The following is a 10,033-nucleotide window of genomic DNA, read 5'->3' as shown; positions in this document are numbered from 1 at the left end:
AAACTTGTAGGATACATTAATATTAATGTAGTAGAAAATATCTACTGGCATGGCACCTGTTAACTCACTGGGGACACACGTGGTTGAAATCCATCCAGTCTTTCAACCTCTGCTTCAGGAAAAGTAGCCAATGAATTAATAAACTTCTGGCTCCCTGACCCTTCCAGACACCGGAAGGAAGTCACAAACTGATTGGTCATTAGATGCCATCTGCTGCTTCCAACTGTGTCTGGGTCACTGCCTCCAACAGAGGTGAGTGCCCACTGGAGACACAAAGCTCATTATGGGATAGCATGGCTTCTACCATTTGGTAGAAGGGAACCATCATTCATAGTGGTTAGGAAGCATTCACCCAGCACATCTTTCTTCTTTAAAGAAATAAAAACAACCCAATCAAGAGGGCTTAACTAATCATTTAACACGACTATGTGAATGGTAGAATTAATTTTTACTGTGTGTGTGTGTGTGTGTGTGTGTGTGTGTGTGTGTGTATCGGTGCCTAGGACTAGGTCTTGAACTCAAGGGCTTGGGTGAAGCTTCAGAGCCTTTTGGGGCTCAGAGCTAGCATTCTACCACGAGATCCATGGCATCACTTCTGGCTCTTTGGTAGTTCATTGGAAATAAAAATATCACACACTTTCCTGCCCAGGCTAGCTTCAAACCACCATCCTCAGATCTTAGCCTCCAGGGGAGCTAGAATTGCAGGCTCGAGCTATGGTATTCAGCTCATTTTCTCCTTTGTAAATAAAATGTTGTTTAGGAATATGTCTAGGTTTATACACAATTTCAGACAATATAAAGAGTTCCCAAATAGAGTTTCATCTGAGATTCACATTTTGAACTTGTCAAAATTTCAATGAACTAACATCAGTATATTATTAACTTTTTCACATTTCCTGAATTTTTAACCTCCCACTTTGTCTGTCCCAAATCCCACCCTTAGGGTGTCACACTGCATTTAGTCATCATGTCCCCTTGGGCTCCTCTTCACTAGGACCATTTCTCAGAGGCCTTATTTTAAAGTTCTTTATTTTAAGTATAATTCCCACCTGACAGAGGCCGTGCTTGGAAGTTGCCCCATTGTCCAGTTTTATTTTCCCCCTTTCTACATCTCTCTGTTAATATTTAAAATAGACATAGGTAATGCCTTTCAAAGAAGAGTCATCAAACGTCATCAACTACCTGTTCTCATTTTTCATTCTTCATCTCTGGCAGATGGAGGCCGCAGCTGCATTTCCACCATGGCTCCAAATTGCTTGAGCTCCCTGATCATTCTTGTAGGTGTTCTTTCTCTTTTCTCCAGCCCTTGTTCTCCGTCTGATGGTGAGTGAATAAGAAGGTTGTTTGAATCATGGTAGTTTTCTTCCTGTTTTCAGGGTTTAAAATTATCCGCAATCAATTGTAAAATGTCTTTATTAGTCCAGAGTTTGATTTAGTCTGAAAAGAAAGAAAACAATGTATTCAAAGTTAGGCTACTAAACAACGTAGCTTACTAAACAACATCCATTAAGACACTTAAAGAGGTCTTTGATGGATCTATGAAAAACTCTTGATCTCTCCAGACTTCAGTTCTCTGTGCATGAAGTGAAGTTAAACATGGAAGTCATCAGGGCTAGCATAGGTAATTTATGTAAAATGCCTAATACGCAACAGGAATGAGTGTTTATTGGTATAAAATATTTTAAAGTTATTTTAATGTGCCCTCTCATTATTAGAGTTCCCAAAATTATTTTAAATGTCATGCTTTTGATAACATTTTGGGGAGAGTTCTGGTGTTCCAAGTCTTTTGCAATGGGATCACAATGAGAAACAAACATGGGACATTTTCCACCGGACCATCAACATGAGGATGATTTCATCAAATAAGAAATTCTCCATCACCAGGGCCAACATAACTATCCAGAAACTTACTACACTGGTTTAAGTCCTGTAGCTCGACATCCGGCTCCCAAAAACTTCTATAAAATCACAGAGAAAAAAACAAAAAACAATTTTAGTTTCAAATGGATACTTAATACCATTTTGTACCCAAGAAGCAGATACCAAATTTTCAACTCACAAATAAGTAAACTCAAAGTTTATTAAGGATTGGAAAAAAATGCCCCTCCCCTCCCCCACCCCCTTAACATCTTTGTAGCAGAAAAAAAAAAAAAACCTGGCAGAGAATTTATGATGATGTTGAAGTGCTTTGAAATGTGAGGGAGAAGGTAAGTGCTGAACGAGGCCGGATCTCTGTGGCCTTTCCAGGGTGAACTCAAAGCAGCCTTTCTGTAGGCCTTTCATCAGTACTTCAAAGTCCAGCAAGTCACAATCACATCCTAATAATTTCAGGAAAGTCACAAAGCTCAGACTGGACATCAAGAGGAGGGAACCTGTCATTCTATTGCCACTGAAGAATCACAAAGCAAGAGCAGGCACCCTGTGGGGAGAAGCCATGAATAGACCCCAGATATCTGATCCCTCTCAGCCTCTCCCCCATTGATTCCCTGATCCCAGAGCTGGTGAGTTTAGGCCTGCACTTTTCCACTTGTTTAAACTCCTGGTTGCTAACTCCCTTCTCAAACTCCTCAGGAATAAGGCCTGCCTTGCTGGCAGGACCAGCTCTGTAATTCAACACAATTCAGGTCCTTTGTTTTCAAGCCTTTAAGATACCGCTGGAGGTGTGGCTCAAGAGGTAGAGTGCCTACCTAGCAATCATGAGGCCCTGAGTTCAAGTATGAGTACCACATGTAAAGTACTGTGCCTTTTGAATGTAAGACCCAGTGCAATTGTACAGCTACAAGCCCATGGGGTAACCCTGAAGGCTGGATCTTTAATATAGTCCACTGTAAGAACTTTATTCTATAGAACACAGCTTGGCTCTCTTCTGAAAAATAGAACTGGAGAAGAGCTCCATGCCCAGTGTGGTTCTATCCTATGGATAAGGCCAGTGCTAGAACTTTCCTGTAGGAAACACCCAGGAACCCAACAGTGCAGAGCATTTGCCACTATTGTTTTCTTTGCAAGACCATGGGGACATTGAGTCTAGAAAGAAAATGAAGAGGAAGCTTACTATGCACAAAGGATACACTTTCCTTTTGAAAGCTTTCCCAAAAGCTGGAACATTTGCAATTTTACAAATATAGGTATTGTATCATTCAAGTGTTAGTGAATGTGACTCATAACAAGACACAGTTCTGCAAAGTTGTTTAAGAGTGCTCAAAAATGTAATTTTTCCCTTTTGAGATTGTATTCTACCTGAGTCATTCTCCAAAAGTTGATACCACTTTGTATCAGAAGCAACCTAGTGAAATGATAAGTTGCCCAAGCCTTAAGGAACTTGCTACTGTGTTTCCTGTTATGTTACTATTGATCACCTATTACTAATGGATAAAATAAATATCAAGAAACTTTTCTGAACATGGAAGGATAAATCTAAAAGTAAACACACTGAATGACCTAAAATATATAATCATATTATAATATAATATTAATAATATATTTAATATAATATATAAATTATATAGGACCCTAGATATGGACACACTGAGGCCAAAGGAGGACATGACAAAGGCTCAGTAGCTATGTGCATGTGATCATATAAAATAATATGTTATGAAATGAACTCCAAGAAAAGGAAACAAGAGACATTCTTATTTGCCCATGTTGCTGTTTTGGTTTTCTTTTCCTTTTGTCTCCCTTGTGTGTTTGCAGTTGAGAAAAGGAGGAACAGGGTGAACAAATGTGAGAGTGGTACTCTCCAGTCAGGTGAAAATGAACTGTACATCTGTAAGTGGGGAAGGGAGAGAAAAACTGGGAGAGAGTGAGAGAACGGGAGACGGGGTTCAAAAAGAATAGCTCTCATTACTCATTACCTGATTAATGTAACTGTAACCTGTTTGTGTATCAACTCTACAATAACAATAAACAAAACACATTTTTGAAGAATAGAAAAACCCCATCTGCCCATTGGGGGCTCAAAATGCAAATGAATCCCAGAGGGAGAAGCTATTCATGTGAACTGATGGCCTGTACATTCCAGAGCTTTTGAAGCATTTGGTCCATTGCCCCATGTGTTTTCATTAATTCAAGTTTGCCAACGACTTTGAACTGTCTTAGTTTCCCTCCTACCACTCATCTGATTAGCATTTTCATAGCACTTCAAAGTTGTTAGTCATTCCTCACCACTGTTCAGTGTGACTGTCAAACAAAAGGAATTGTCAATCTTACTTTCCTGGCAAAGGAAGCCCTTGTATTTCCTCAGCAACAGCAATACACTAAGGTATTGATTTAGGGGTCACTTAAATTCTTTAACCATTGCTCTTGGACCACAATGTATTCAATAACACAAATACTTGCACTAATTTGGTCAAGCAAACATTACATGCTATCAGAATAAACTCACAAAAAATAATGCTATTACACACACACACACACACACACACACACACACACACACACACACACACACACAAATGCCATCAACTGAGTGGCGCTCATAGTTTTGGAAACTGGAAGTTTAAAATCACAGTCAGGTTGTTGGTGAGGGCTCTCCTCCAAATTCACAGACAACTGGCACCCCTACATTGGTAATGAGAGAACAAAATTCTTCTTGGGCACTAATGCTATTAATCCACAAATGAGGAAAACCACCGACAACGACCTAATTCCATCCCATTGGCTGCTAGAAGTTAATCATAAGAATTTTAGGGCAGGGGAGACATTATCGTTCATTCTATAACAAAGACAAGTTAAAAGGCTAACTGCTGCTCATCTGCTGACAATCCTGCGGAAGATTTGAGATCAGGATGCCCATTTCTACTTGGACAACGATTGACCAAAGGGCAGCAATATTCTCCCTTAAGCACAGACCCCTGACCTCTTTTTATGATGGCCACGTTCACTGTGCTACTGGATGAACTGAATGTTGCATGTCAGTCTTGTCACTGAAAATCTGTTTCTGTTTTTTATCAGTTTAGACAAGGGGTCAGAGGTAAGACAAAATCTGCTTAGGATGTCTCGGGGTGGGGTGGGAGAGGAGGAAGGGGAGGAACAACTTCTTCCAGATAGAGAAGAGAAGAAGGAAAATTATTTCCCCCTTGTCAGTATCTTCTCTCCTGCATTGAGGCACCATCCAGCAAAATTTAGCACCTGCCCTCCTGCAGCCAGGAGACTGACAGTCTCCAAAACTGGCGAGCTGAGATGCCAGAGAAGCCTGGGTCACAGAGATAAGCATGCCAACCCCAGAATGCCAGCCTTTGGACACCTCGTATTACAGCATTAACACATAGCTGCCATTGCAACCATACTAGTCAGATACTGTAACCAATCATGCCCATAGGCCATGGCAAATAAAGGATGAAGGAGCTAAAATGTGATGTACTTTATAGGGAGACTACCTGGAACACAGTTTCCTGTGATTCATTTTTGCACTCGAGGTGACCTGTTGAAGTTTGAGTTAAATATGAATGCCTTTAATCCAGGAAAGAATGCAGAGTTCCAGGGATTTCTTCTGCGTCACAGACAGAACCTCCCACGGCCCCAGAGCCTCTGGCTCTCTAACGCAGCTCCCTATAGATCATGGGGCCAGGAAAAGAAGGGCAGAAACAGCAGTAAAAGGCAAACCATTCACACGGGTGAACTAAGTAAGTGTTGGATTCTTAGTAAGATTGTTTAAGAGCAATAACAAATATGTATTCTCCCTCTGAAATTCAAACAGGAAAAGCGAAAGCTGGTTTATTTTCCATGTGTGCCTTAAGCCATCACTAATGAAACTTTTCTATTGCAAAAATAATTTCCAAAGTACTAATATTTGCTTAAAGTTGTGGTGTTTATCAAAGAATATTGAAAATCATGAAGTCCAATGTGCAACCATGTATCAAACTGCTCACTAGTGTGCGTTACCCTCTGAGAGTCGGGAGAAGTAAGTGAAAATTGTAGTATTATTCAATCACAATATTATATAATCATAGTATTATATTGCTGCTATTTTCACAGAATAAAGCTACATGAAACCACCAGATGGGGAAATGGCTCTTGGCACAGATACAGGCTTACCTTTCGTGGGGTTCTGCTCACATATGGAGTGACGTTTATCCAACAGAGAAGCCATGGATGATTCTGGAAAGACGGTGTCTATTCGTAATACAGATAAGGAGAGATTAGCTCAGTTGAATAAACTTTCAGGTTTATATTTGTTGTCAAGATAATAATTGAGTCATTTCAAGTTTTATACAGTTGAGAAAGAGAATACATGGTAGTGAAAACAGATTCAGCTGTAGGGCTAGAAAATTCCCTCATCACTGCAGTGACTAAGAGGGCTTCTTCACTTCCCTGGTTTCGTAGTGTTTGACTGTGAAATATGAGTTATTAACTTCTTTTCACATGATTGAAATGGGGGCAGAGATATAAAATAATCTGTCCTGTCTACACAAACTATGATGTCATAAAGTAGATGCCACCACAACCACTTACAACTAAGATAATATCATGAAAACAAATCCTTCCAAGTGCTACCTCTTTCTGAAACAAGTGAGGAAATGGGTGCTTGATCCATATTTTGATTCTGTATAAAGAAGTAAATGGGTTAAGGGTAAGTCTGGGGGAGGGGGGCTATACTAAAAGTTTATTGACAGTGTCACACCATCCTTGCCCTTCCATCTTGCCTCCCCATTTTGAAGGCTAACATCTTCTATTTACATTTAGGATACGGGTACAAATTCCTTCAAGAAGAGATGGTCTAGAAGGTAGAGGACAAGTCTAAGCACTGGCAAGATGAGGAGACTGCAAGGCTGAGAAGTACCGTGGCTTCCAGATGTTCCATGCGCTGCCCGCAGAGACAATCGGAGGTGGTTTCCTGTGACCCTTGAGATTCCTTTCTTAATGGCAGAAAAAGTTTTCCTTGATCTTCACCCTGCCAACCCTTGCAGTAGTCCTGCAAACACCTACTTCTTGTTCTTAAGTTTGCACTTGTTTAAAATATGTGAAATAGTATCTATTTTCATAAACCTTAATTTGATACAAACCCAGTTTTACACTCTGCCTCGGGAAAGAGCCTCACCAAGTAGGTCAGACACAAGTTGAATCAAGTGGAAAAACTGACCAGAAAGGAAGTGGAATTGTGCTTGTCCTAGGACTTGAACTCAAGGCCTGGACACTGTAACTGAGTTTCTTTGCTTAAAACAAATCCTTTACCACTTAATCCACAATTCTATTTCCAGATTTTTGGTGGTTAATTGGAGATAAGAGTTCTCATGGACTTTCCTTCTTGGACTGGTTGCTCCAAACACCATTCTTAGATCTCAGCCACCTGAGTAACTAGGATTACAAGCATGAGCCACCAGCGCCCGGCTATAATATGTTATAAAGTATTTAGATGAATAACTACTTTGTCAACATTCAGTTACTGGCCAGAGAGATACCCCTCCATACATACCATCTTATATTTGGGGGCCCAGAATATATGTACCCATGGGCTACTATGCCTGGGAGTAAGAGAAGAGCCACAGAAAGCCCACTTGTTAAATTGCTCTAGGCACAAAGTTTAAAATCACACATAGAAAAGCACAGTTGAAAATGAAATGTGATTGTTGTTGATGAAAATAAGGATAATGTTAAGTAAGTATTCAATGCTGCTCAAAGAAATGTATGGACAGACATTCATTTGTCCGTACACTGATGTCAGAGTTGTGAACTGATCAATACTGACAGAATACAATTTGGCAAAAAGCAGAAAGACTCACACAAATATTTGTAATTTTTGACTCAAGAATTTCAAGTCTGGGAATCTGTCCTCAGGAAATAAGCCCAATCTTCAGAAACCATATGCTCTGGCTATATTCAGCATGCTGCTGTTTTTCTTAATAGTAAAAAATTACAAACAACAAGAATGTTCAAGCACAATTTCAGTCAAATAAAATTATGATGTAACATATCAGCTCAACTACATATCACATAGTCTTTTAAATTAAACTTATGCATGGGATTAACATTGATATTGATCTTAAGAGATACAAAATATTCAATAAAGATTAAATGCAATTTCTACAGCTGTATACAGATATACATATGAAAGATGGAAAGCTTTTCAGCTTTCCAAGTTTTCTGAAATAGAGAAATACTGATTTGTAGCATGATTTATTTTTCTTACAAATGTATTTTCATTATAAAAGGATAAAAATGAAATATGCTTATAATGAGAAAAATACAAAATTGAGACATGATCATTAATCCATCTGGACTCTCATAAAAAACAGACTGGGTGACTTAACCAACTCAACTTTTTTTCCTTCCAGCTCAAGAGAACAGAAGTCCTATCTCAAGATCTAACTGATATAGTTTATTCTGAAAAGTTACTTCCTACTTTGCAGATTCCTACTTACTTGGGTCCCTACATATGGAGAAAAAAAAAATCTGATGTCTCCTCTTCTCTTAGGAAGGACATTGGGCACAGCAGATGAAGGCCCTGCCACTGTGATTTCATTTAACTTTGGAATGTACTTACAGAGTCTGTCTCAATGTAGAATCAATAGTCTCATTGAGGGTTAGGCCTTCCATCTCTAGAGCGCAGGAAGATACAGTTTAATTCAAAGCAATGAAAGTCTAACAAGAAATCAAAGCATGAACCCTCATTGAATCCTATTCCTGCCGAGTACTACCCAAAGAGAATGAAATGAACACTCCCGATGTTTTTTTTTAATATTGTTTTTGAAAATATTTGAAAGCTATCTAACTAAAATGCCAATACCTGCAGAATGACCATTTGGTGTATAAAGCTTTCATTGCAAAAGAGTAAAGCTCTGCCTCACAAGTGCCTACTGAGGAGGATTCTTAACAATTTGCTTATTTCCTGTCATTGGGCATCATTTTTCTAAACTATATATTTAAATTATATTTGTCATATTCATTTGACCTTATCAGCCAGCATCCTGTTAAAGATCACTACCCATCCCCCTATGCAAATATCCTCTTCAAAGAACTCAAGAAACTGGTCAAGGAATCAATAACCCCACTAATAAATGAGCAAAGGAGCTAAATAGAGACTTCTCAGAAGAAGTGAAAATGGCCAAGAAACACATCAAGAAATGATTACTATCTATGGCCATAAAAGAAGTGCAAACCAAAACACTGAGATTCCATCTCACTTCAGTAAGAAGGACTACCATCAATGACACAAAGAACAACAAAATCTGGGACAATGTAGATGAAGAGGAACCCTATTACAGTATTAGTGGGGGTATAACCATTCTGGATGCAAACATTCTGGAAAGCAGTCTGGGAGTTCTCACAAACTGAATGCAAAGCTATGAACCTGTGACTTAGCGATGCTATTCTTGGGCATTTATACAAAAGCTTACAACAGCCAAGTTACAGACACATCTCAGTGTCCTTCAATAAAAAAGGGATCAAGAAAATGGAATACATGTGTATATATAGCATATATATGGTATACTATATACTATATAGCAGATACATTATATATAATCTATGTGTACATTATATATGTACAAGTCTATGTATATGCAATGTATATAATGTATATTATGTATATACATTGTTGTATGTGTATACATGCAATGTATATAATACATTGTGTATACATTGTATATGAAATATTGTATATATTATATAACTATATAGTTATACATATAAATATATAATATACAGTTATATAATATATAATATACATAATATAAACAACATAGATAATGTATATATAGTAAGTACATACTTTATATACAGTGTGTATTTGTAATGGAATTTTACTCATCCATCAGGAATTATGACAGTGTATCATTTACAGGGAATTGGATGGACATGGAAAAACATTATTTAAGTGAAGAAAATCAGAGAGATAAAAGGCAAACATTTGTTTCATATATAGAAGTTAGATTTAAATGATAAGTATATATATATACAGATATATACATACATACATATATACACACACACACCTATACAGGTCCATGTGCATACATACACTAACATTCCAGTGATGTAACTCCTTTGAATAACTAACTAAATGAATACCAGAAAGCTAGAACATGTTTTGTTG

This window comes from Perognathus longimembris, chromosome 4 (assembly GCF_023159225.1).
Source record: "Perognathus longimembris pacificus isolate PPM17 chromosome 4, ASM2315922v1, whole genome shotgun sequence".
NCBI lineage: Eukaryota > Metazoa > Chordata > Mammalia > Rodentia > Heteromyidae > Perognathus > Perognathus longimembris.
This window is presented reverse-complemented; position numbering follows the sequence as displayed.